Below are 27,128 nucleotides of genomic sequence, written 5' to 3'. Positions count from 1 at the left end.
GCAGTGCTAACATGCTAATGTTAGCATGCGAACACCTAACATGATAGTGCTAAGTGCTTATGCATGTGTCTACCCATGAAAATAGCTAAAAATGCTAGTATGCTAATTTTAGCATGCTACCAGTGCTAACATGCTAACATTAGCATGTTAACACTTAGCATGATAGCGCAATGTACCGAGAAGGCTAAATGTCCCAAATGAGTTGAGAATTTTGAATTTGGAACAATCCAAATCGGTTGAGAAATGTGGAAGTAGTTAAAAATCTTTAGATCAAAGGCATTTTGCATTCCGAAAAATGGGAATGTCAACAAAAGTGGGAATTCTGGGTATGGGGAAAATGACATGAATGTCCTTAATTATTTGTTAGTTGAATGCTTTGATGTTGGAACGGTCTGCATTGGTTGACAAATGTGGAAATAGTTAGAACTTCTTAGATCAAAGGCATTTTGCGTTCCGGAAGAAAAAATGTGGGAATTTTTCTGCTGTGGCTAATTGCATGAATGCCCTGACTTTGTTGAATGAGTTGATGTTGGAATGAGGTGAATCGGTTAAGAAATGGGGAGGCAGTAGTAGGTAATAGCAGTTTTATGGAAAAGTCTGAATTTTGGGGAAAATTTAAATTTTTTTTCAGTATAAACATAGGTAGCCTGAATGTCCTGAAAGTGTTGAACAATTTGATGTTGGAATGGTTTGAACCAGTTGAGGAATGTGGCCGAAATAGCAGGTAATAGTTATAGGGAAAAGAGTGAATTTTGGGAAATTTTTGAATTTTGGATCACCCCCAAAATATGATCAGTTCTTCCATATCCAATTTCCGACAATTCCTGAAAATTTCATCCAAATCCATTCAAAACTTTTCAAGTTATTTTGAACACAGACAAACAGACAGACAAATAAACGCCAGCAAAAACATAACCTCCATGCTGCAACAAACAGCGCAGTTTAAAGACAGCATGCAGTCTCCTTTTTTTTTTTTTTTTTTTTTTTTTTAATTGCACAATATGCTTTGATGCTGCCCTTCATGGGGGGAAAAACAGGAAGAAAATAGTCCATTCTAACATTAACAGCAATGTTATTGAGTTGCTAGATTTAGACGACTTGGTAGCAATGACTTTTTTAATGTTTCACCACATAAGCAAGCGCCAGTGAGTGGAAAGTCAGGGCGCTGCTGTGATGTTTGGATGTTGTGGTTATTATGAGGGGCTGCATGAGGGCTGCACAACCCCTGGATCTACGATCAGCAACTGAGTAAAACGCTAAACCAGGCCACTGCGTCTTGTAATTGAAAGCTCATTGAATAAAAACCGCACAAAGTGTGATTTAGATAACAACTCTGCATCCCTTTTGTGTGTTTAAGTGCTAATTAAGTGGACACTGCGTCCAATTTCCCATCATCAAGACAATAAGTATCCAAATCTGACAACAGCGTGAACTTGCGAGGTACAAATTCACAATTTTTACCGGAGAAAAAAAACACACCCACATATTCCATTTAAGTGGAGATTCATCATAAAGAGCTGCTGTGCAACTTAGGGGGAGCGACGACTTCAGCGGTAATTGAGACGAGGAAGCTCACAAGAAGCATTGATTTGAACACCGGGGCTTAACGTCGCCTTCAAAACATACGCAGAGAAGTATCTCTTCTAAATAGCTGTTTGTTACAGATGAGCGTGTGAAGCGCTTGCGCAATGCGTCTATAACAAAAGAACAAGTAGAAAGAAAAATGTCATTGGAAATGAAAGCGTTGCTGCCATTTTCCCCCCTCACACCTACAGCGTGCACTCATGGCTTTTTTGGATTTCCCCTCTGGAAAACAACACATGCCCCCCCCCCAAAAAAATGATTACCACCTTCCCATTTGATGTGATCTGTGCAGTATTTACTGTTTAATACGCTGACAGATTTGATAATAAGGCAAAAACAGGTCAGAAAAAGCAGATGTGCAGTGCAAATGATGAAATGCAATAAGAGTTTGGATGCTGTGTGAAGATCTTTAAATAAACCTCATTAATCAAGCTTTGTCATCTAAAAAAGAATGGCTTTCTTATTGCTCCGATAAGGAAGGAGGAGGGAGAAGTTTCTTTTTTTTTATCCTTTTGAAAGAGTGTCTTTTGTCACTTTTTTAATCTTGGGTGAGAATTTGCGTCTATTCCCAGAAGCGCACCGGAAAAGTACAAAAGGTACATCTTAACTTTATGCAAAGTGGCCCGCCTTTTAAAACCCGTTCCGTCAAACGTCGCCACGGAAGGTGTTGGTGTCCTGTCAAAATAAAGAAAAAAATATAAAAAAGCGCCTTGGTGACACGGATAGCTCGGGAAGAAAAAAATACAAAATAACACCACCCATCAAAATGTAATTACGCATGCATGCATAACAATTCATATCAGATATGTTAATCGCTTTTGCATAATCCTCTTGAGTGGCAAATTAGTTCATTATGGGTTTGCATTGACAAAAAAATGCATCAAATATACAAACTTCTTTTGTGATTTTACACCATTTTTGCAACAAAATCTGAATCATTAAAAATCAAACAAAGTGTAATTTTCTATAGACATTTCACTTCCCTCAAACTGTTCTTTTTTTCGCCCAGAGCCACGAGTGACACAAGGACAATTGCAAATAATTGTGGCGCCCGGGAAAAGCTGGGGAAAAAAAATGTAAACAGTTCATTAGACGGAAAATAAAAGGCGGAAAAAAAAAAAATACCCAAGGGCAGAGTGTAATGAGGGGCCCTGAAGTTTCCTCTGCAGAGGCTTTCTCTTTTTTCGCCCCCTGCACACATGGCTGGTGGCATAGCATGAAGTGCAATTAAGCACAGTCCATGTGCAAATGCAACGTGCCATCACTAACCCAGGAGGAGAGCGGACGTGTGTTGGCAAAAATGAGGCCAAATAACTCTTAGCGTGCAGCTCTGTGTGCTTGACTTCATCCACCGTTCAACCTTTAGACATGTTTCTCTATGCGTAATTCAAGTCCAATGTCCCCAAAGGCGTATACATTTGGAGTTCAACATTTTCCTGGAAAAATATGCCTCAAACGACATTGCATGTCGGAATATTGTCCCGGTTGCTCAGCACAAAAAATAATAATAATAATAATAATGGAGTTTACAGTATATACAGTACACAGCAAAGTCATATTTTTAGTGTTAATATGAAGATATTTGCTTTGGATGTAAAAATGTCAGAAAAAAAAGGGAGTAATTTTTTCTATTCAGTGGTTATCTCACTTTTTGGTTCATTTTTATTTTTATTTGGTTTTATTATGCCTTATTATTATTACTATTATTCTCTGGTACGGCCGTTAAAATGGTCAGAAATCCTCCTGTAACAGCCATGTTTGCAAGACCGATATGCCAGGTGCTGTTAAAGGTTGAGTAATTTCCATTTATTTGGCTTTATTTTGTCCCATTATTGAGTGTCTAACTTCCTTTTACGCTTGTACAATGGTTAAGATGGTGAAAAAGCACATCTCAAATCTCTCTAAATGTTGGTTTTCGTGGGGCCGATGTGTCACAAGTCCAAAATTGTGAGTAACTTTCATGTATTTCAGTTTTATTTAGTCTTATTATGAAGCTTTTTATTACACTTGCATTCTAGTCAAAAAGCTCCCATCTGCCTTACTTTGAAGTTGCCAGGACAAAATAGCACGGCATATGCCAAAAAGAGTGAGTAATTTTATTTAATTTCAGTTTTATTTAGTCTTACCGTGGAGTGGTTAACTTATTTTTACACTTTTATTACAACTAAGATGGTGAAAAGGCGCATATCCAATCCTCCTTACTTCCTTTTACACTCATGACAGCCTCCAATCGTCCAAACTTACACTTTTTGCAAAAAGCCCATGGAACATGTCAAAAAAAGCAAGTCATTTGACACATTTTATTATAGTTTCCAGTTTATTTAGTCTAATTCTCAAGCGGTTAACTTTTATTACACTTGTATGCCACTTACAAATGTTGAGATGTCACTTTAAAACTTCGCCTGTAGAGGTAATAAAGGCTTGCTGATGTAACAGATTATTGAGAAGCACATCATTATTCGGGGACAATTGGCGATCTCGCAATGAAGTCAATAAACTGTGATTTTCTCCCATGTGATGTGAGGACCCCCGTGCCAGCAGTTATCCCACCAATGGGGCTGAGCTGGTGTTTTTAGAAATGGAAGCTGAGACCTTTAACCCGGCACAAGTATCACAATAGCGTCTCCAATAATGCATCTCTGCGTGGCGGGGACAGGACGGGACGGGACGGGACGAGACACAAATTGTCATATGGTGTCTTTTCTCCGTTAAAACAAATTGGGAAGTGGGGGTTAAATTGAGTGACTTTTTTAATTCATTTAATATATTATCACACATAGGTTGTTTGTTTTATTTTGATCTTTGCCGCCATTCAATACAGCACGCTCACACAAGGGGCTACTGTATGCCGAGGCGTCTGCGAAGGAAGGTGGGGGCTCCTTCCTTTGGAGAACACGCACGCCAACCCACCAGTCGGCACAGTGTGTGTTCGCGCTCCCCTAATAGAAGTGAAAGTGGCGGTGGCAAAGAAAGGAGCAGAGCGCCTCAGGTAACAGAATGGGGGCCCTCTCATTAGCTCACAGGTTGGTGCTTTTGGTGGCTTTCCACTCGACGCCACCGACACCGCATTGTGTTCTCTTCCATCTGAGGGGTGCGGTGGGGGGGGGACATACAGGAGTGAACATAAATAACACGTAAAAAAACATGGAAGGAAGAAATGAAAGACGTATAGAAGTGCAACATAAATAATCTTGTGACCTACTGAAACAAATTAAGTCTTCGATCCTCCTAACTTCCCTGTTCACAAGGACCCATACATAATGTGTCATCAAAGGTTGAGTAATCTTCATTTGTTGTTTTATTTAGGCCCTGTCCACGCGGGAATTTTTTTTTTGTCTCTGTCTGTGAGGGCACCCCCGCCCCTCACCCCCATCCCACTACCACCACCCACAGTTGGGTAGCAGGGACAGCAGGGGAAGACAGACAAGAGGAGGAAGGTGCTGCTGGTGCTAAACCGAGGCAGACAGCGTTGGTTGGAGGTGTAAAAATCAATAGAGCAGAGCCGTCGGGGGAGGCAGGCAGCTAGGGCATGGGGAGAGAAGGATGGGGCTCGAGCCCCCTGATCACAACGCTGGCTTCTGGGGAATAAAGTGGGCCTCCCCGGGTCAGCACCACAGAGAAAGGTGAGATTAGAGGAAAGTGGAGGAGGGATTTTCACAGGTGGGAGATGACGAGAGACATGGGAGTGTGGAGGGAGGGGGCGGGGTGGTAGCTGACAAGGCGGGGACCAAGCGGCCCATTAGCCCGTGGCTACCTACATATGGTTCAGTGAACCCTCTCCGCTCAGCCTCGCCATCTTTTCTCCTAAGAAAGAAACTTCACTTTTAACCCGCTCTTCTGCTTTGGAAGCAAGGCTCACTCCTGACCTCCATTTGTGATTCATTTTTTCTTTCATGTCTATTCTTGTGCTCTTATCTAAAATTGAAAACTGCAATAAAAAAAACCTAGACACAAAAGGCAGACGCTGCCGGAGCGTGCGCGCATCCGTCCATCCGTCAGTCAGTCAGTGGACACATACTGTGGCAAAGACTATCAGTCTTTTTCTTGTAACGTGACCATTGTTGGTCCCCAATGGATGGCTTTATTTGCATGAAAATACATAGGGACTTAGCCAGATCATTATCTCCATATATTTAGGTGTACTTTGTTATTTTACTGCCATTCAGATGCTGATGAGAACCCCCTCCCGCCCAACCCAATTCCGCCACCCCCCACCTAGACTTTCTAAAGCCCCTCCAACATGTGCCCTCTTGAACTTCCAAACACACAAGTTTGCACGTTTTGTCTTGGAATTTGCAACATCAGAACAAAAAAAACAAAAAAAAAACAATTACTACTCAGAGCAAGTTGTCAGAAATAAATACAATTTTTAAAAAAATAACAATAATAATCAAGAGATTTATAGCCCTTAAAAATTTACTTATCAGTTAATTGTATTATTAATTTACTATTACATATTTGAAATCAATTACTTGTTATACTTTTACTTGAATAGAGATATACTTAGAGCTGAACTATTAACGATATTAAATATTTCAGTGTACCTGGTTATTAAATTATAAATAAATGGGGGGAAAATGAAAAAAAAAAATCTATAAATAACAATAATAATCCATGCTTTTGTGTATATTTATTTTGTTGTATTAAGTATTGTACTAAAAATATGAAAAAAAGAAAAAAAATAGGCAGATGATTTTGAACTTTAATCCATAAAAGGTGTTGCTTTATCAAGAACACCTGGTTTGAGACTCATATCCCTTAAAATGTAACTAGTCAGTTAATTTTTTTTCATTATTTTACTATTACATGTTTTAAATCAAGTACTTGTTATACCTTTATTTGAGTAGAACTATTTTTAGACTGAACTATTATTAACAACATTAAATATTTTTGTATATCTGGTTAGTAAATTGCAATTAAATGGGGGGAAAATGCAAAAAAAAAATAATAAATAAGAATAATAATCCACATTATTGTTTTTTTTTTTAAGTATTGTACTAAAAATATGAAAAATGAAAAAAAAATTGGCAGGAAGATGATATTGCACTTTAATCCATAAAAAGGTGTTGCTTCATCAAAGAACACCTGGTCTGAGATTCATATCCCTTAAAAATTAACTAGTAAGTTAATTTTATTACTACTACATATTTTAAATCAATTACTTTTTATACATTTACTTGAGTAGCGCTATATTTAGACCTGACTATTATTACCTATATTAAATATTTTAGTGTGTGGTTATTAAATTATAAATAAATGGGGAAAAACACAAACAAAAAAAGCAAAAATAAGTAAGAATGCTAACCAGGTTTGTGTGTATTTTTTTAAGTATTGTACTAAAATTATGAATAAAAAATAGGCAGGAAAATTATTTTGCAGTCTTTCATTCATTAATTTATAATTTTGCACTTTAATCCATAAATGGTGTTGCTTCATCAAAGAACACTTAGTTTGAGACTTACTTCCCTTACAAATTAACTAGTTAGTTTTTTATTATAATTGTTTTACTATTACATATTGTAAATTATTTGCTTTTACTTGAATACAGTATATATATTTGGACTTGAACTATTATTAACTACAATCAATTGTAAATAAATGGGAAAAATGCAAAAAAAAAAAGCCAAAAAAATTAATAAAAAGAATGCAAAAATGAGAAAAAATACATTTAATTTAAGTAATTCGGTTATCTGTATTTCATGACACAAAGGATATTTGAAATGAAAAATTTCTGGACATAAAAAAAAACAGCGCAAGAGAAAAAGAAAATAGACCAAAAATAAAAGAAAAAGGAGAGAAAATAACCTATAAATATGCAATAGATATTATATTTTTAACGGGACTTACTAGCTTTTTACAAGGATTGCAGCACTGATTGCTCTAATGGTGGCCCAACTTCAGGGAAAAATCCTAATAATTAAAAAAAAAAATCTTCAGTGTACTTGTGATCAAGGCCAAAAATAAAAAAAAAAAACAAGTGGCAAAAACTGTGATAGTCGCCACACTTCCTCATTAAAAACACTTAGGATGAGAAGCTGGGACTGAGTTTAATTGTATGCATATGTGTGCACGTATGCAAACGGAAACATATTACAAATGAAGAAACGCCTCGTAAAGAAGCTCTCTCTCTCCTCACTATCTGTTATTAAAAAGCAAATGCCAGTGCCTACAAAAAAGCCAATGATTCATAATGTATTTCATTAATACTTTATGAATCCCTTCACCATACGCAAGCCAGTCTGGCAACAAAAAAAAAAGGGTGGGGGGGGGGAGCAGAAAAAAAACATTGTCACCTATTCTAGTACCCGCTTGTCAGCACATCACTGGGGAGCGGGTGTCACATGTCACTTCTGGTTTACACCACCGCGTGGGACGGGGCTGGGTGTGCGGGATGGAAAGGAAGAACAGAAGGAAAAGTGATGATGGGGAGAAGGAGGGAGGGAGGGAATGTTATCGTATCATCGCCCCTACGTCTTTATATTTTCCTCCCTTATTATCTGTGGCCCCCACTCACTGCAGTCACTCAATCACACACAGCCCTGAGGACAGCGAGGGGACCCTGGGAGAGCCTTTTTGCTGCAGAGATGACGAGCGTCTGAAAGCTATACTGATCGCTGTCACCCCGTCTGTGTGTGGGTGTGTGTGCGTGTGTGTGTGTGTGTGTGCTACTTTGGAGGGGCCAAGCAAGAGATAAGCGAGAGAGGGAAGCAAGGATAACGGACACATTTGCACACTGACAAACAACAACAAAAAAAATACAGTATGCTGCAGGCCACATCCATATAGACGAGTGTTAAAGGGGTAGTTCAGATTTTTTGACATGAAGTTGTATGACATCCCCATCAGCAGTGTAGTGCATCAACCATGACTTACCCCCCACTTTGTCCCGTGAGCGGACTTCTGGTCGGATTTCGTTGATGAAGAACGTTACGGTTAGTTGGTGGGGCCACTTAAAGGAAAACTGCACTTTTATGGAATTTTGACGGATAAAAAGAGACAGCTCATCACCGGACGTTATGGGATCCACCTATGCCGCCTACAAAGACCGCTATTAAAACACCTCCAAAAACCTCCGACAAGGTTTTATGGTTTTATATACAGTACATACTGTAACCATGTAGTAGCAGGTACATTCATGATAACATGTAATACTTGCAGTATTTTGCATATTTTGGCCATTTTTAAGCATTACGAGAACTTCCATCCTTGACGCATTGACATCACATAGCAATATAAAGACAAACGCCTACACCTAGCGTTAACTTTTCCAAACTCAGAAATAAAAACACAGCAGCCGTGATGTCAGCTCAAATATGTAGCCCTATCTTTTTTTTTGTGGTCTGAGGCGTTGTGAGCACGACACTGACGTGCTGCAAGCGAGTCTGTGATGAAACTAGTTGCTAGCCGGCTAGTAGCTAGCTGGTGTGGTGTGGCAAAGTGTCAATGCAATGTAATGTAGTTTGATCTGCGTAAAAATGTTAATAATAATAATAACAATGTTGCTGTAGCTTGGTTATATGCACGTCACATTTTACAGTACAGGCCAAAAGTTTGGACACACACACAATATAACCCCATGGTCCCAACCCCAATAATAAAGCAAGAAATTCCACAAAGTAACCCTGACAAGGCACCCCTGTGAAGTGAAAACCATTTCAGGTGACTACCTCGTGAAGCTCACTGAGAGAAGGCTTTGCAGCACTATCAACCCCCGCCCCCAAAAAAGGACATAAAACATGTCTAAAATATAAGACATATTTAGAGTTATTTCACACTTTTTTGTTAAGTACATACACTACCGTTAAAAAGGTTTAGAACACCCCAATTTTTCCAGTTATTTATTGAAATTCAAGTCGTTCAAGTCCAATGAATAGCTTGAAATGGTACAAAGGTAAGTGGTCTGAAAAATAATGTGTATTTCAGAATGATACAAAAAGCCCTGTTTCAGGGACCACAAAATGGGTCAACAATTTCAAGCTGTTCTGCAGAAATGGAGGTTGATCAAGCCTTGGAAGTTGGTGCAACTAATTCCTACAGGTGTTCCAAGTTCTGGAATACTTACTATTCCCTCTGTCCGCATAAAAACAGTGTTCGGAACACACCGTGGTACTATACCCTCGTGAACATCAGTTGAACAGCATTGTACTGGAGAAAGTAATTTGATGCTACAAAAATGGCACGAAAAAAAGGGAATTAACAACGGAAGAGAGACAGACCATCTTAACACTTCAAATCTTAGTTTTTTTTCTCCAGAGAAATTTGAGTGTTCGAAAACGTTTGACCGGTAGTGTAATTCCACATGTGTTCATTCATAGTTTTGAGAATCTACAATGTAAATAGTCATCAAAATAAAGACAATGCATTAAATGAAAAGGTGTGTCCAAACGTTTGGCCTGTACTGTATGTACATGGAGTGCTTCTTGGAGGCTTCTCAGAAGGCTTTACAGGCGGAATAATTGGTTCCCATACGTGCAGCAATGAGCCGTCTCTTTTTAGCTGCTTTTTTTTTTTATCTTTGGAACGCAAAGAAAAGAGAAAGACTTGTTCATGTCTCACATAAGGATTGTGGATGATGGGCAAAATTCCCCCCCAAAAAAGTGTAGTTTTCCTTTAAGTAAAGAGTTTGGCTTCTCAAAACAATATGCGTTCAAAAGAGTAATACATTTGCATCAAAACAATGCCTCCTTGAAAAAAAATCACTCTGCATGACTTTCTCTCCGGTCGTAACACTGCGCACTGTTGCCTTTCCATTGCTGTGTATGTGCTCCACAGTGTTTACATGCACGGATCCGTTGTGGAACACATACACAACAATGGACAGGTAACAGCCCACTGTGATATGATGGGAGAGAGCGTAATGCAGAGCGATTGTATTTTCAGATTTTTTTCGAGAAGGCATTTTTGTGATGCAAATGTATTACTCTATTGAACGCACATTGTTTTGAGAAGCCAAAGTCTTTACTTAAGTGGCCCCACCAACTAAACAGAGCTACGTTCCTCATCAGCAAAACCCGATCAGAATTCGGCTCACGGGATGAAGTGGGGGGTAAGTCACTGTTGATGCACTACACTGCTGATGGGGATGTCATACAACTTCATGTCAAAAAATCTGAACTATCCCTTTAATGTCAAGAGATGGAGCGGGATCATCCTATCATTGATTATTCTGTAAAGTATACACGACACACCACTCTTAGAGGAGAGTGCAAAAATATACTGAACCGGAATATGCACTCAAAGACATTTGAATGGTTAACTGCACTCTTTCCACATGACTGTATGTACTTTATTGTATGTAAGCTATGTAAGCTAGCTCTTCTACTCCTGGACTGCTACACACAAAAGGGTGAAAAGTTGTAAAAACATGCATTTCTACTGTGTTGCCTGTGCTATTATTATTTCTGACAAATACACCACATGGTGGTGCCGTTATGAAACCCCACAGTTTGACACCATAAGTCGGATGGACTTGAAATTTCTCACACAGCCCTACAAAGCACCCACTGTAACTTCAGGGTAGTGGTTCTCAAATATTTTCTGTCATGCCCAGGATATAGACATTTTATTAATTTTAGTATTTTTACACTTTTATTCACGTCATTTTTGTTTTTCTTTGTTATTATTATTTACACTTTTATTTAAGTCTTTTTATTTATTCACATTTGTCATTTCTACTTTTATTTATTTATTTTTTTTACACATTTATGTAAATCTTATTTTTATATTGGTTTATTCCTTCATTCATTTAACGAAAGAAACTGCGCTACACAGATCTGGCAGCAGATGCACAAAAACGAGAATGGAAGGCCAAGGTCTATCCAGCTGAAGTAGGATGCAGAGGTTTTGTAGCTTCCTCTACCATCAGGCTCATTAAAGACCTTGGCATTCATGGACACGCTCTGCGACAGACAATAATCAGTCTCTGCAGCGGCCGAAAGAATCAGCCAGTGGCTATGGATCAAGCGCAAGGACACTTGCTGGGCTCAGAGCAGAGGGGGGCACACACCTAAGACGCCAGGTGTTGCCGATGAGCTCTCTGGAGGTGTCATGGGCCTATCATCGAAACACCAATGAAGGAGGGTACCCACCTGACGACCCTCAAGAAGTTTTAAGCCCACCCCCTTCCTTCCTGCCCTTACTCAGGGGTGTGTTGTGGGAGGAAGGGGGGGGGGGGGGGGGGGGGGGGGGGCTGAGCGATGACCCGCTAGGTGGGGCAGTTTTTTTTGTTTTTTTTTATCCCTGGTCGGGACCTTACTGCCTAGTTCATCTCCCTCCACTTACCAGGCACTACTTTACTCATGATTGGGCATGGGACACAGGCTCAGGCTTGATCACCCTGTAGTTGGCTGCCTTTGATGGGGGTGTCTGGTGTTAAAAGGCCGAAACACCCACTGATTCAAAGATAAACTACTGATGATGTGTCCAAAAAATGTACATCCTTCCCATGGCCAAGATAAAGTTCCCACGCCACTGTCAACATCAAAGCAATTGTATGTTGTTGTTTTTTAAATCGTCTGTCTTTTGAAACATTAATACACATAATTACATGTGCATTTTAGAGGTATTTATTACAGCATTTTACCAAGGAAATGAGAAAGAACATGATAACTGCATACATACAAATAATGTCTAAATTAAAATTAAATATCAAAAAGACCACAAAATCAGATATTTCACTTGAAGTCAGACATGAGTTGTATATAACACATTCTAATAACATTTTTGACTGGCTGTCTACAACCCACCCAGAATGGATTCGCCACCCACTTGTGGGTCCTGATCCACCAGTTGAGAACCCCTGTTGTATAGTATACACAGTAGTATATCGTACACACCCCTGACACTTCACTGTGGGGGCCAGTACGAATGCCATGCAAGGTGCCTGTCGCAACAAACATGAAGTCCACTCTTAACAGTGCCTGCTCTAATTAAAGCTGCTGCGAGCAGCGTTGAACGGGCCCTCGCACCCCCACGCAACTCAGGGTTCACGTTGGCAGGCACGCGGATGCAGGACTCAACACCATTATCCTGAGTTTTTAAAAAGTTGGGGAGTCTCAAGCAGAATTTTAACATGCATAATATTTATCCAGTAGGGGGGGGCATCTGAGTCAATGTGTACACACGGTCACGGACTGGAGGGTGACCTAACCAACCATGAAAAACTTTGGAATGATATGACCAAGTAAAAAGGAGTTATGACAGTATAATTGTCAACCAGGAGGGGGCAACAACTGGTGCCAAGGTGGCCATGTGATCATGTGATCATGTCATGTCCGATAGTTCATTAAAGTAGAAACCCCTGGTTTTAGCCCCAAAATCACTGCCGCAGACCAAAATGTCCAACTTCCTGTTTGTTTGGGAATGTGGGCTCTTGAGACTCGTGTGTCCCGTCATGATTGAGGTCTACACCAAATTTCATGACGATCCATGAAACTGGTGGTAGAGGCGAAATTTAAAGGGGGCGCTACTAGGTGACTTTTGGGAGTTTGGGAGTTTGTGTGTTTGGAACCCCTGAAGTATCAAAAATCAAACTTGACGCGCTTGCAAATTTTGGCGGGTTTTCATGAATGTTAAGGCCCTCAAAAATGTGATTAAACTGGGAGAATAAAAATAATAATAATAATAATAATAATAAAAATTGCAGTTTCAAAAGGGTGTAAATATAAATGTATAATTTACAACAGAGATCAACCAAGTAAGTCCCGAAGATTGACTGGTCAATCACCATCGACGGGTTGGCGACCCAAGAGCAAGTTAAGGAGAGCAAACCTTCATAGAAGTACCCGTATAGACAAGTCTATTTTTTCACCTAGGAACACTGTAAAAAAAAAGACAAGCAACTCAGAGCTTTTCTTCCAGTCACTCACACAAACAGAGATGCAGCCCAGGTACACAGACCCACTTGGAAAAAAGTACCTCAAATGTTGGACAATTAAGACGAGAACACAGGAGTTATGTTAATTTTAAGATAATGCTGTGTGCTGATTAGAAAGTTAATTGAGTACATTTCAAAAGAACGGTTCCACTGAACAACACCACATCCTCCTGTTCTTATTATGACACTGTCCTTCAGTCCTGATTTGACCGACTGCAATCAAACCAGCTAAAAGAAGTGGACTGAGTTAATCCGCAGACATCTTTATAAAAATGAGCACCCAACACAACAAATCCGCAAAAAAAACAGAACAAACAACAACTACATCCCAATGAGTGGCAACGAAGATCCATTTGTTTACAGTACATCTTAAATCTGCACCCGGTTCAGAAGGAAGAGAAAAAAAAAACTCTTTTCATGACAAGCCGCGAGTGATTATTATATTCCACTTTGGTGTCACTGATGGCTTGTTCAAACCATGAAAAGACTCAATCTGCTTTTCACTCCTCAGTGGGAATTAGAACAAGCAAGGCAAGGCAACCTAAGGCGATTTAAAAAGTGTACAACATCCAACTCATGTCGGCCTGTCATGTCCACCACTGTGCAGCGACGGCTCAGGTCAGCCCTTCAAGATGGATTACAACACGACAATCTCACATTCAAACTAAACACCAACAATCTGGCTTAGAAGTGACATTCATAAGGTTGGTGCCAAAACGCTCCCTTTCTGTGCGCTTGGACCGGTCAAGTCGCAACGTCTCCACAACCTTGGCTTGTCCCTGACCGCTAATTAAAAATGGGTATGAATATTCATGCCTTCAATAACCAATGAGCATCCTGATCTTCAGCCACTCGGCTTCATTAGACGTTGAGAGAAAAACACTCTGTGGTTATCTTTCAGGGAGGACTAAAGAAAAACAACTAACGGCGCTTAACTGGAAACTTTATGCCATTTTTGCGGCAAAAAAAGTACGAAAATACACATTCAGATGCACTTATATTTAAACTACACACCCATGAGGAATCAGAATGACATTGAAAGGATAAAGATAATAATAATTGATATGCTGCAAGTTTTTAGCACTGAGCTGGCAAACTTATTTTTTTTAATTTTTACATTTTTTAAATGTCTCTTTTAGAGCTGCAACTATTTTCTTAGTCCATTAGTCGCAAGTTTGTTGTTTCAATTAATCGGTTAGGCTCTAGACCAGAGGGGTCCAAAGTGCAGCCCGGGAGCCATTTGCAGCAAATTAACAGAAAATTTCAATCAAGGTAAGATATGCCACACATGTCTGAAAATCTATTTACCCAAAACTGATTTCTTTAATACAATATTTGAATCACTGTGTTATTATGAGCAATGAGGAGTTGTGTTCAGAGACCCCACGCCATTTAAGTTGAATTCACATGTTTTGAGTGAATTTTCTGGGATTTCCGAGCATACTTAAATGCAGCAAATTGTACTTTTGCATTAAGAGGTACAAAGTGAGTGATAATAATATCCACTTATTGCTTTTTTTTTGCGTTTCTGTTTATTTAGACCACACATACACGCATAATAAAGACGTTGCTGTGATGTTCGGTGTATCCCTGCATCTTGCGGTCCATGCCAATGAGGAAGTGGCGTTGCAATGACAAATGGACTACAGACGTGTTTGTTTGGAGTTGGAGATACTTATATGGTATAGGAATTGCACTGCTGTTGATGTGTTCAGGTCAGAATAAAGTTTTAAAAGAGACTGTGTGACTCTGTGGGGAGCTACACCGTGCCGCCGTCTGTCATCATAACGGAGAGCCGTGGCTTGCCATGATGCGTATGCATTAATTACGCTAAAAAATGTAACGTAATTAATGAAATGAATTAGTTACCGCTGTTGATGCGCAATTTTTGACAGCTCTAATTATATATCCCATGTATTACTCAAACAGGCATCAAATAAAATTCAGGTTAGTGTCAAATAGTACAAAATGTTATACTAATAGTCACATAGTAATGTTTGATCAAATAGGTCAGGTGACACAGTTTTAGCCTCTCTGCTTAAGTGCTCTCAACAACTTTGCCATTATTAACAGTTTTGCAATGTTAACGGTTCTGCTGGTTGTTGAAAAGCGTTAAATAAGTAAGTTAATGAATACATAAATAAGTCATAAAAATTGTTATTTATCATAATAGAAAACAACATTTGCTGACCCAGCAGCGGCACAACACAGCGGCAGCAGTCCGTCCTCCCATGCACCCCACCACCACAGCTTCAAAAAATCCTAGGGGAAACACTGTTTGGAAACACCTTTGATTTTCAGTATGTGTCGGTGGAAAAAGTTTGGACATCCCTGTCCTAGACGGACCAAATCAATATGTACCAAACACAAACAGTTAGTGGTTTGGTTCACAACATATCAGAAAAGAGGCAAAAATGTCCACCACTGTTTTTCAAAGTCAAAGCTGATGTGTGAATATCTTGCTTTGCGTAAAACACACAAGATAATAGGTCTGTTTTCATGGATGAAATTAAAAATATTCATATTTGAGAGGCTGAAATAAAAAAATACGTACCTTTTTAAATCAAAAAAACAATTAGTGGAATACCAAAGTAGTTGTTGATTAATTGGATAATTGTTTAATCATCGATTAATTGTTGCAGCTCTAGTCTCTTGTTTAGACAACACAGCAGAGTCAAACCCATGTATGTAGATAGACACAAAAAAGCAGGATATAGCCATTAAGTTACATTTACATATGACATATTACATATTAATTTACATATGCAGCATAAGTCATTCATTAGCTCCTTTACACAGCAATTATGGTCATAATAACAAAGTGCTGCCCTTTACCTCGACCCCTATATGAAGAATGTTTACATGCATCCCATTTTGTCATTCATTGATCTCGTCTCGGCTCGTTCACATGAGCGGTCCAATGTGGACATTCATTAACATGCCATTTGTTTGGTCCATTTAAAAACTGAAGTTATTTCTTGAAGGTCAAGGATGAAACTGATTCAGAATTTAAAAAAAAAAATCAAAAAGGAGTCTCAGCCAACAGCTTCTATTCACTTTGGCAAAATAAAGTGTTCAGCCTTTCAAGGTTGGCTTTGGAAAGGCATTAATTACCTCCCTGGGCGGACACTGGGAGGTATTCTCGCTCTGGTTTTTATTTAAAAAGGAAAAAAAGGCACAGTCACAGATCCCACTTGACCGTGACTGAAACACTAAACAATCTAGAAGTGAGGGAGGGGATAGGCGGACATCATAATGAGACTGAGGCATCACTGGCGTGAAGTAGGTGCAGCGCATCGGGGCATCTTATAATAAACACAGGACGACATAGATGGTTTGAAAAGAAACGGAAAAGCGTCTTTTGTGGATCTGGATGAAATGCTATCATGCAGGCGGGGTCAAGCAAACAAAAGGCTTTCAATTCAGTATCAAACTGGGCAAGATACAGCTATACTTCCCACCATATTGTACGATGGAAACATAGCACATGGTCCTCTCTCGTGCCTTGACCGTCGCTAGCACCCATTCCCTCAACTATAAAACTTCTCAGAGCTTTCTGTTCCAAAACTGCCAATTAACCTTTATCAGAGTCAAGGATCCTGGAGTGTAACGTCACGAGCATTCACACAGCAAGAGTGTTTATCATTAAGGAGTACAAGACTGCGGGGCTGTACAGTGCAGGAGTGGTTAGCGTGTTGCCGCACAGTCAAAAGATCGAGGGTACCCAAATGGATTCGACCGTTTGAGCATCTATGTGTGGAGATTGCGTGTTCTCCCTGTGGGTACTCCGGACATGCATGTTCGATTAACTGGAGACTCTAAATTGTCCATTGGTGTGATTGTGAGTGTGAATGGTTGTTTACCACTTAAGATAGTACCTCAAATTATAATTACATTTAGTTGACTATTTAAAAACACTATTTTAAACAAGAGGAAAATATATTGGCCAAAATAGTATTTATACACAGTAGTATTTGGATGATCAGGAATAATTAATTAATTTATGAAATTTTTGGATAAAACCTCTGTCAATCCAAAATTCTCAAAGTTGTGAATTATTTGTTCATTTATTAAAAATGTACATCGAAAGTCCATCATGCACTTAAATCTGACTTAAGTGAGAAAACATTTTGAAAAATGTTTACAAACAGGGGAAAAAATGGTATTTGGGTAATCAGAAATAATTTATGAATTTAAACTGTGGATGAAACCAGGTTTTTTTTTTTTTAGTCCATACATGTCTACACATAATTTAACAAATATGACATTAGGAATTATTTTTCATCAAGTATCGATAAGTATTCCATCATCAACGATTATATTTGACTCAACTGTCAAAAAATAAATAAGATAAAAAAAAAACAGAGAAAAATGTATTGGCCCAAGTAGTGCAGTAATCAAATTGTTACCAAAAGAAAGTAAAAAAAATAAAATTAAATAAATAAAAAAAGTAAGGAATTATTACCTAAACAATTAACATAATTGTATCTGGAAAGAATCTAGTTGACTGTAAAAGTCTGCAGTTTTTTTCTTTTAACTATATTTAACTGCTTGGAATATTGTGACCAACATCAAAGTGGTTTATGCTTATTTAATGAACAAAATATCAAAGTGGAACCCCTATAACTAAGGGCAGCATAAATGAATAAAAGTTTGGACACCCCAGAATTAAAACAAACTATGCAAGTTTATTGCAAGGACATTTACGTAATAACATTTTCTAAAGGATTAGATCAAATTAAGCAATAAGAGGATGGATTTTTATGATCAAACATAAAAAAAGAATAAATGGGCTCAATATTGTCCTTTTCATGAACCTATTGAGAGAATTCTTGGAGCATGGGTGCCATCTGCTGGACAGACTGATGAACAACCACACTAGCTTGTGCAAGCAGGAAGACGTCCACTTGTTATATAAATTAAATGACATTAGTTAAGGATATTTACGTGAAAAACTTTGGTATTTCCTTCAAAGAGCCACTGTTTGTTATGATGATGATCATCATCATCATCATCATCATCACCATTGCTGTTATTTTATGACAGTTAACGACTGACACCTCATCTTGTGCACACCTCAAGACTTTTTTTATTTTTTTATTTTTTAACACCTGTCCTCAAAAGTAGATTGTGCTTTCTGAGACCCAGCAGAGATTCGCGGACCCCCACCGCTGGGACAAAACCAAAAGGCTCTTTGAAGGCAGGCGGCTTTGTTTACCCGATAAATTTGATTAGATTAATCCGACGCTCTGCCTCCTCTTTGCGTGATCAAAGGCGCGGTTGAGAGAGACGTCGCCGTCGTCCCTGCAGTTTGCCTTTGCTTCATCCAGTAAGGTTTTCATTATGTCTGACCCACCAACATGGACTGCTGTTGGCAAAGGATGGTGTCAGGTTACATAATTTGTCATCTCCAGCTCACATATACACAGCATTACACATAATGGTTATTAGCTGAGTTGGTTTAAACAAGATGTTTATTTTTCTCAAGCTGCTCCACTCCACTCCGCCAGGCAATTCAATAGGATTTGCGCCAAAAAAAAACAACATACATCGTTGTGGAAAACTGACATGTTTTGTGGTATGTTATGTTCTGAAAATAACATGGGCTAAAACCAGGTGACATTTTTTATAAATACAGTGTTCCCTCACTACATTGCGGTTCATCTTTGGCGAACTTGCTGTTTCTATTTTTTTAAGTGCAATTTTGCATTACACATATGTACATATACATACATACATATATATACACATGTGTGTGTGTGTATATATATATACATACATACGTGTGTGTATGTATATATATATATACTGTATATATACTGCTCAAAAAAGTTAAAGAAACACTTCAAAAACACATCAGATCTAAACTGGGGGAAAAATTATCTTGAATATATTTCCTGATAATAATTGGGTGATGTATTAGTAACAAAATGATGCCACATAATTTGATAGAAATGAAAATGATCACCCTATAGAGGGGGGAAATCAAAGACACCCCAAAAATGAAAGTGAAAAAATGATGCAGCAGACTGGTCCATTTTACTAAAATGTCATTGTAGCAACTCAAAATGATTCTCAGTAGTTTGTGTGGCCCCCACGTGCTTGTACGCATGCCTGACAACGTCGGGGCATGTTCCTAATGAGACTACGGATGGTGTCCTGGGGGATCTCCTCCCAGATCTGGACCAGGGCATCAATGAGCTCCTGGACAGTCTGAGGAGCAACCTGGCGGCGCCGCATGGACCTAAACATAATGTCCCAGAGGTGTTCTATTGGGTTTAGGGTCAGGTGAACGTGGGGGCCAGTCAATGGTATCAATTCCTTCATCCTCCAGGAACTACCTGCATACACTAGCCACATGATGTCGGGCATTGTCGTGGACCAGGAGGAACCCAGGTCCCACTGCACCAGCGTAGGTTCTGACAATGGGTCCAAGGATTTCATCCCGATACCTAATAGCAGTCAGGGTGCCATTATCTAACCTGTAGAGGTCTGTGCGTCCTTCCAGGGATATGCCTCCCCAGACCATCACTGACCCACCACCAAACCGGTCATGCTGAATGATGTTGCAGGCAGCATAACGTTCTCCACGGCATCTCCAGACCCTTTCACGTCTGTCGCATGTGCTCAGGTTGAGCACAGGGCACCAGTGGTGTAGTTACCAATTCTGGTGGTCTATGGCAAATGCCAATGGAGCTCTACGGTGCTGGGCAGTGACCACAGGGCCCACTACAGGACGTCGGGCCCTCAGGCCACCCTCATGGAGCCTGTTTCTGATTGTTTGGTCAGAAACATTCACACCAGTGGCCTGCTGGAGGTCATTTTGTAGGGCTCTGGCAGTGCTCATCCTGTTCCTCCTTGCACAAAGGAGCCGATACCGATCCTGCTGAGGGTTGAAGGACCTTCTACGGCCCTGTCCAGCTCTCCTGGAGTAACTACCTGTCTCCTGGAATCTCCTCCATGCGTCCAGGTACCGCAGTGACGCCCTGGTCCAGATCTGGGAGGAGATCCCCCAGGACACCATCCGTAGTCTCATTAGGAGCATGCCCCCACGTTGTCAGGCATGCGTACAAGCACGTGGGGGCCACACAAACTACTGAGAATCATTTTGAGTTGCTACAATGACATTTTGGCAAAATGGACCAGTGTGCTGCATCATTTTTTCACTTTCATTTTTGGGGTGTCTTTGATTTCCCCCCTCTATAGGGTGATCATTTTCATTTCTATCAAATGATGTGGCATCATTTTGTTACTAATACATCACCCACTTATTATCAGGAAACATATTCAACATCATTTTTCCCCCAGTTTAGATCTGATGTGTTTTCAAAGTGTTCCTCTAATTTTTTTGAGCAGTGTGTGTGTATATATATATATATATATATATATATATATACACACACATGCATATATACATACACACACACACACACACACACACACACATACATATATATATATATATATACACACACACACACACACACACACACACACGTATATATATAGCTCATTACGGAGTGCCGGAGCAAAGGCTGTAAAGCCCCCTGTGAACCAGTTGAAATCGGTTGCAGAGGTTTTGCAGGCCACTCACTACAGCGAGTGTTCAAACTCCTTGGAGTTAGAGAACTGCAGTCAAAGAAAGCCACCAAGAACATCCTTGAGGCCGCAGAGAAGGCCTCCCGGTGGCTGTGGATCCGTAGGGGGGATCCGTGGTGCGCTACTTGGACACAAGCCGGGGCCTGATCAACCCTGGTTAGGTCACCCAGGCGAGGGTGTTTGATGATTAAACACCTGAAACACCCTATGAACCCGGTTTATCACTGATGATGTGTCCACGTATCATCGTGAGGTGTATTTAAATATATATATATATATATATATATATATATATACACATACACATACACATACACATACACATACACATACATACACACACACACACAGACATATATATACATATATATACACATACACACATATACTGTATATAGATATAGATATACTAGAGTGATCTAAGCGCTTCACGTACAACTAAAGTCCTGGGCGAGTTTCTGCATGGACGCCTCTGAGTGTCGGACACCACTTACTGGGGCGGAAGAACGCCAGTAGCTCGCAGGTGTGACAAATGGCATCGTGTCAAATGCAAGCAAAAAGCCTGAGCTGGAAGACCTTCCAATCTCACTATGGTCTCCTGTTTGGGAACACTTTGGCTTCCCTGTTAAAATTACAGATGGACAAAGGCAAGTGGCTAAATCCAAAGTTGTGTGTCGACACATTTTTGGCAGTACAGTATAATGCTATAGCTATTGATGTAAGAAGTTATTTTGGTTATTATCAAGAATACCATGGAAGTTGCTAGATATTAGCTCTTGCACAGGTCATGGTTTGACAGGAACAGATTATCCCTGAATTTAAGTAAAACTAAAATAATGCTATTTGGAAATAGCAGAAAGGATACGCATGACCAAATACAAATTAATGGAGTGGAGATTGAAAAAGTGGAAGAATATAAATTTCTTGGGGTTGTAATAGATGAAAAAATGAGTTGGAAATGTCATATTAAATATATACAACTAAAGGTGGCGAGAAATATCTCTATATTGAATAAAGCAAAATATGTTCTTGACCAAAAATCACTCCACACTCTGTACTGTTCCTTCGTATTAGTATATTTAATGTATTGTGTGGAGATATGGGGAAATAATTACAAAAGCAATCTTCACTCACTCAATGTACTGCAAAAAAGATCTGTGAGGATCATTCATAATGCCAAGTATAGAGAACATACAAACCCTCTATTTTTAAAATCGCAGATATTAAAATTTGCAGATTTAGTTCATTTTCAAACCGCTAGAATAATGTATAAAGTTAATAACAACTCGTTACCCAAAAACCTAATAAAGTATTTCTCAATCAGAGAGGAAAAATATGATCTTAGAGGAAAATTAAACTTAAAACATTTATATGCAAGAACAACGCTGAAAACCCACAGCATTTCCGTGTGTGGAATTAAATTCTGGAACGGATTGAGTAAGGAACTCAAACAATGTACAGAGATGAGCAAATTCAAAAAACAATACAAGCAGTTGATGTTTGCTAAATACAAGGCAGAAGAGTCTTGATCATCACAATGATTGTTCTGTCAGGTTTGTTATTTTTTGTTTATAAAAAAAGTTTTGTTCTTTATTCATATTTATTTTAAACATTTATTTTTTATTTATTATTACTATTATTATTATTAATATATATATATATATATATATATATATATATATATATATATATATATAAAATTTTATTTTGGGGGGGGGGGGTCTTACCGTTATCTATTATGTGTTATCCTGACTATCACAGAAAACATGACATGGAATGCAGGAAGTGAACTACATGTACTGTACTAGATGTAGAATGGATGGGGGGTAGGATTAAATAAGCTTTGCTTCTTCCTACTCCTTTTGGACATGTGGAACTGTGAAAATGATTCATGAGATGTATTCCATTGTAACCTTCATGTTCAAATAAACTAAACCAAACCAAACCAAACCAAACCAGGTTCACGGCCGAGACCTGGGATCTTGGTCTCAAAAAGGTTGGTGACCACTGCTGTATAGCACTTCTATCAACACCCATGTTGCTAGAAATCGGCCCAGTAAGTATGTAGCTTTTATTTCATATGATTTCCAACTAATAGTAAATGTTCCAATTATGCCTCTAATTATCTGCTGAGTCTCCAATAGTAAAGCATATTGAATTAGCGGTGAGTCAAAATACATTATCAGCTGCAGCTCTAGCAGCTCTAGGGCCTAGAGCCACGTTCCCCAGATGGCCGCTGCACCATACTTTGAACACATCATGCGTGTTTTGCCAGGAAGGCGAGTGTGTCCATGCTCTGCCTTCTTGGCAATGTTGGTCAAACATTGAGTTGCATTGTAGAGGTTTTTTTTTTTTTTTTTTTTCTTTACACCTTTCAGACGTGCATTGCACGGTGTTATGGAGATGGAACTCTCTCCTGCTGTCCTGCTCAGCGGACACTTGTCTTTGTTGATCGCCTGTATTTAATTACTGAATAAATGAATGAAAAAACAAGCACTTAAATGCGCACCCCTACTTGCTAAATAGAGTGACCATGTCGCTAAATTGTCAACGGGTCTCTACTTATGTATGAGGTGTGTTAGGAAATGGAACCGATGATCGCTTGTGCTTGATAGCTGGTGCTTAGCCAAATGCAATGAGTGTCAATAGAACCCCTCTGTGATTAAGGGTGCAGACAAGTCCGAACATCTGCATGGGTTGAGCTGACAAATCTTGAAAAATTGATCAAATGTAGAATGTCTACAGCTTCTGCTTGGACATCAACAAGTAGCAAGCAGCTGTTCAACTCTGATGAAAAAAAGCCACACATCACTCAATAAAGCACTTAGGCCCTGTCCACACGGGAACGTTATTGGGATTTTTTTTGGCCGGTTGAATAAAAGTCCCGTCCACACTGTGCCGGATTAGTATATAGTTGCCCAGACGAGAATGCATCACTGAGTGAAAACAATGTAATACACAAGGCACACCTACGTGTGGCGCTGTGAACAGGCACGCAGACGGAACCGTGTGACACTCCAAACCATAGAAGAAGAAGGAACGCATGCGCATAAGTCTGTCGTCTTCTGCTTTCCTAGGCACATCAAGACTTACGAGAAGTGGAATTACTTGTGTGAGTCATTATAGAGTATAAGACAACAAAATATCAGGAGAATGCCGACTGAGGTGAGTCATGGCCGTCAAAATATTCAGATATTATGTTGGCTTGTCGTCAAAGCTCACTTCTGGTCACGTGATGGCGACGAGGTGGCGGTGGGTCGGCAACGACAAGCCAGCGTTTTCAAATTTTCCCACTCTGGAAACAATTTTCAAAAAATACCGTTTCAGGTATTCAGAAAGCTGTTCCTGTGTGGATGAGAGGCTGAAACGATAAAATACTTTGCCGTTTTGACCTGAAAACCTTTCCGTGTGGATAGCCCCTTAATGTGCGCTTCCAATAATGCCTAGCACACTGCCACTTCCATATTACTGTATTGTCAATCATAGTAGCGATGCCATAGTGCAGAACGACATGAAGGAGGTCTGGCGGGGGATGAAGACCATCACGGGCTGCAGCGAGAGAGAGGCGTCCACACTGAGGGGGATATGAGAAGGGCAAACCAGTTAAAGCAATTTTTTAACAAGTTTGACCTGCCCATCCCACACACAGAAGCCCCCACACAAGTCACCAGCACGGAAGGGGACAGCTCTGCTAACCTGACTTCATGACTTCAGGCCGGTAGCCCTGACATCGCTATGATGAAGACCATGGAACGGCTGCTGCTCTATCACCTGAGGCCACAGACCCACCACACTCTCAACCCTCTGCAGTTTGCATACAGAGAAAAAGTGGGAGGTAAGGACACCATCATCTTCTTGCTTCACCAATCTCTTGCTCACCTGGACAGAGGCAGTGGTGCTGTGAGGATTACATTTTTTTGGACTTCTCCAGCACCTTTAACATCATCCAAGCCTCAGCTCCTCAGGGTCAAACTGGCACGAATGGAAGTAGGATCACACCTGGTGGCATTGATCCCAGACTACCTGACTGGCAAACCTCAGTACATGCAACTGGGGAACTGCAGGTCCGACCCTGTGACCAGCAGCACGGGAGTACCGTAGGGAACACTGCTGTCTCCTGTTCTGTTTACTTTGTACATGTCCGACTTGCAGTACAACTCTGACCTCTGCCATGTACAGAAGTACGCGGATGACACAGCCATCGTGGGATGTATCAGGAATGGACAGGAGGATGAGTACAGAAAACTTAACCAGGACTTTCTCAACTGGTGCGACGCAAACCACCTGCACCTCAACACCACGAAGACCAGGGAAACGGTGGGGAACTTGAGGAGAAACAGGACACACCCTGAACCTGTTCTCATTAAAGGTGAACATGTGGAGGTGGTTCACACCAAATACCTGGGAGTGCATCTGGATGATAAACTGTACTGGACTTCCAACATACATGGTCTGTGCAGGAAGGGGCAGAGCCGTCTGTACTTCCTCAGAAGACTGGCGTCCTTCAACGTATGCAAGAAGCTGCTACAGATCTTCTACCAGACTGTGGTTGTTAGTGCCCTCCTATATGCAGTAGTGTGCTGGGGGAGCAGCCTCAAGAAGAGAAGCCTGGACAAACTGGTGAGGAAAGCAGGCTCTTGTCATTGGCACTGAGCTGGACAGCCTGACATCTGTGGCAGAGCAAAGGACACTGAGGAAGCCCCTTTCCATCATGGACACCCAACATCATACAATGCACACAGTATCATCTCCCGATAGGAGAGCAGTTTCAGTGGCAGATTACTATCACTGCCCTGCTCAACCAAAAGACTGAGCAGATCATTCCTCCCCCCTACCATGCAGCTTTTCAACACAACAGAGGGGGAGAGATAAAAACACACACCGGACTTATTACCTTATCATGAATAATTATTGTTATGGATTATTATTATTATTTATTATTATGTATTATTGCACTACAAATTGAAAGTGAACCGTTCCGTATTATATGTTTATGTACTTATTCTTATTTTATTTTGGAGACTCTAAATTGTCCATAGGTATGAATGTGAGAGTGAATGGTTGTTTGTCTATATGTGCCCTGCCATTGGCTGGCGACCAGTCCAGGGTGTACCCTGCCTGTCACCCGAAGTCAGCTGGGATAGGCTCCAGCATACCCTCGCGACCCTAATGAGGAGAAGCGGCATAGAAAATGGATGGATGGATTTTTATTTTCTTATCTTGCCTTGATTGTTTATTATGACTTTTTTTATGATTTTTGAAGAGCTGCTAGAAAAACGTAAATTTCTCTTGGAGATTAATAAAGTCTCTATCTATGTAGTTCACAGTCTGATTGGCTTCTCTGGCTGCCCTGTTCTTGCGATACAGCTTTTTTGTAAACAAGCAATTTCATCACAGGAGATCTCGTGACACCCCTAAACATTAGGGTTATATTGTTTGACACAATGGCTTCAACTATGGTGTGTTCAACGACCAATCCAATTCAATCCAATATTTATATATCTTGTAATCCAATATTTAGATAGCAAATTTTATAAACATGGTTTCCCAAGTGCTGCACAAACTAGAAAAACAGTCAATAATAAATAAAAGTACAAATTAATACAGTAAAACTAGTATAAAAGATAAAAAAACAAAAACTTTAAAACATTTAAAACAACAATAAAAACAATAAAAAAAAGAGAAATATGTAAAAAAAATAAAAATAAAAACTAGGATAAGTAAAACCAATCAAAACGAAGAGAAAGCAATAAATGACAGAGAGGACCACACAACTCACGCAGAGTTAAAGGCCAGAAAATAAAAGTGGGTTTTAACACGAGACTTAAGTATTCACCTGTGGGGGGCACTTTTACATGAGGGGGGCGGAGTGTTCCACAGCTTGGGGCCGACTACAGAAAAGGCCCGCTCTCCCCTAGTGTTAAGTCTGGTCTTCGGCACCACTAGTTGGTGCTGGCCTTCAGACCTCAATGAGCATGCTGGAGTGTACATTTGGATGAGGTCTGAGATGTATTGAGGGGCCAGCCCAAACAATAAAATCTTAAAATCAATTCTTTTTAAAATCAATTCG

The 27,128-nt window shown here is 39.9% G+C and overlaps 1 protein-coding gene across 4 annotated transcripts in view; it reads right to left on the bottom strand.

The window, feature by feature from the left end:
• Nucleotides 1–27,128, bottom strand: part of vti1a (vesicle transport through interaction with t-SNAREs 1A) — a 193,956-nt gene that overhangs the window by 155,683 nt on the left and 11,145 nt on the right. The gene's annotated exons all lie outside the window — the stretch shown is intronic.

This window comes from Dunckerocampus dactyliophorus, chromosome 2 (assembly GCF_027744805.1).
Source record: "Dunckerocampus dactyliophorus isolate RoL2022-P2 chromosome 2, RoL_Ddac_1.1, whole genome shotgun sequence".
Lineage (NCBI taxonomy): Eukaryota > Metazoa > Chordata > Actinopteri > Syngnathiformes > Syngnathidae > Dunckerocampus > Dunckerocampus dactyliophorus.
This window is presented reverse-complemented; position numbering and strand designations above follow the sequence as displayed.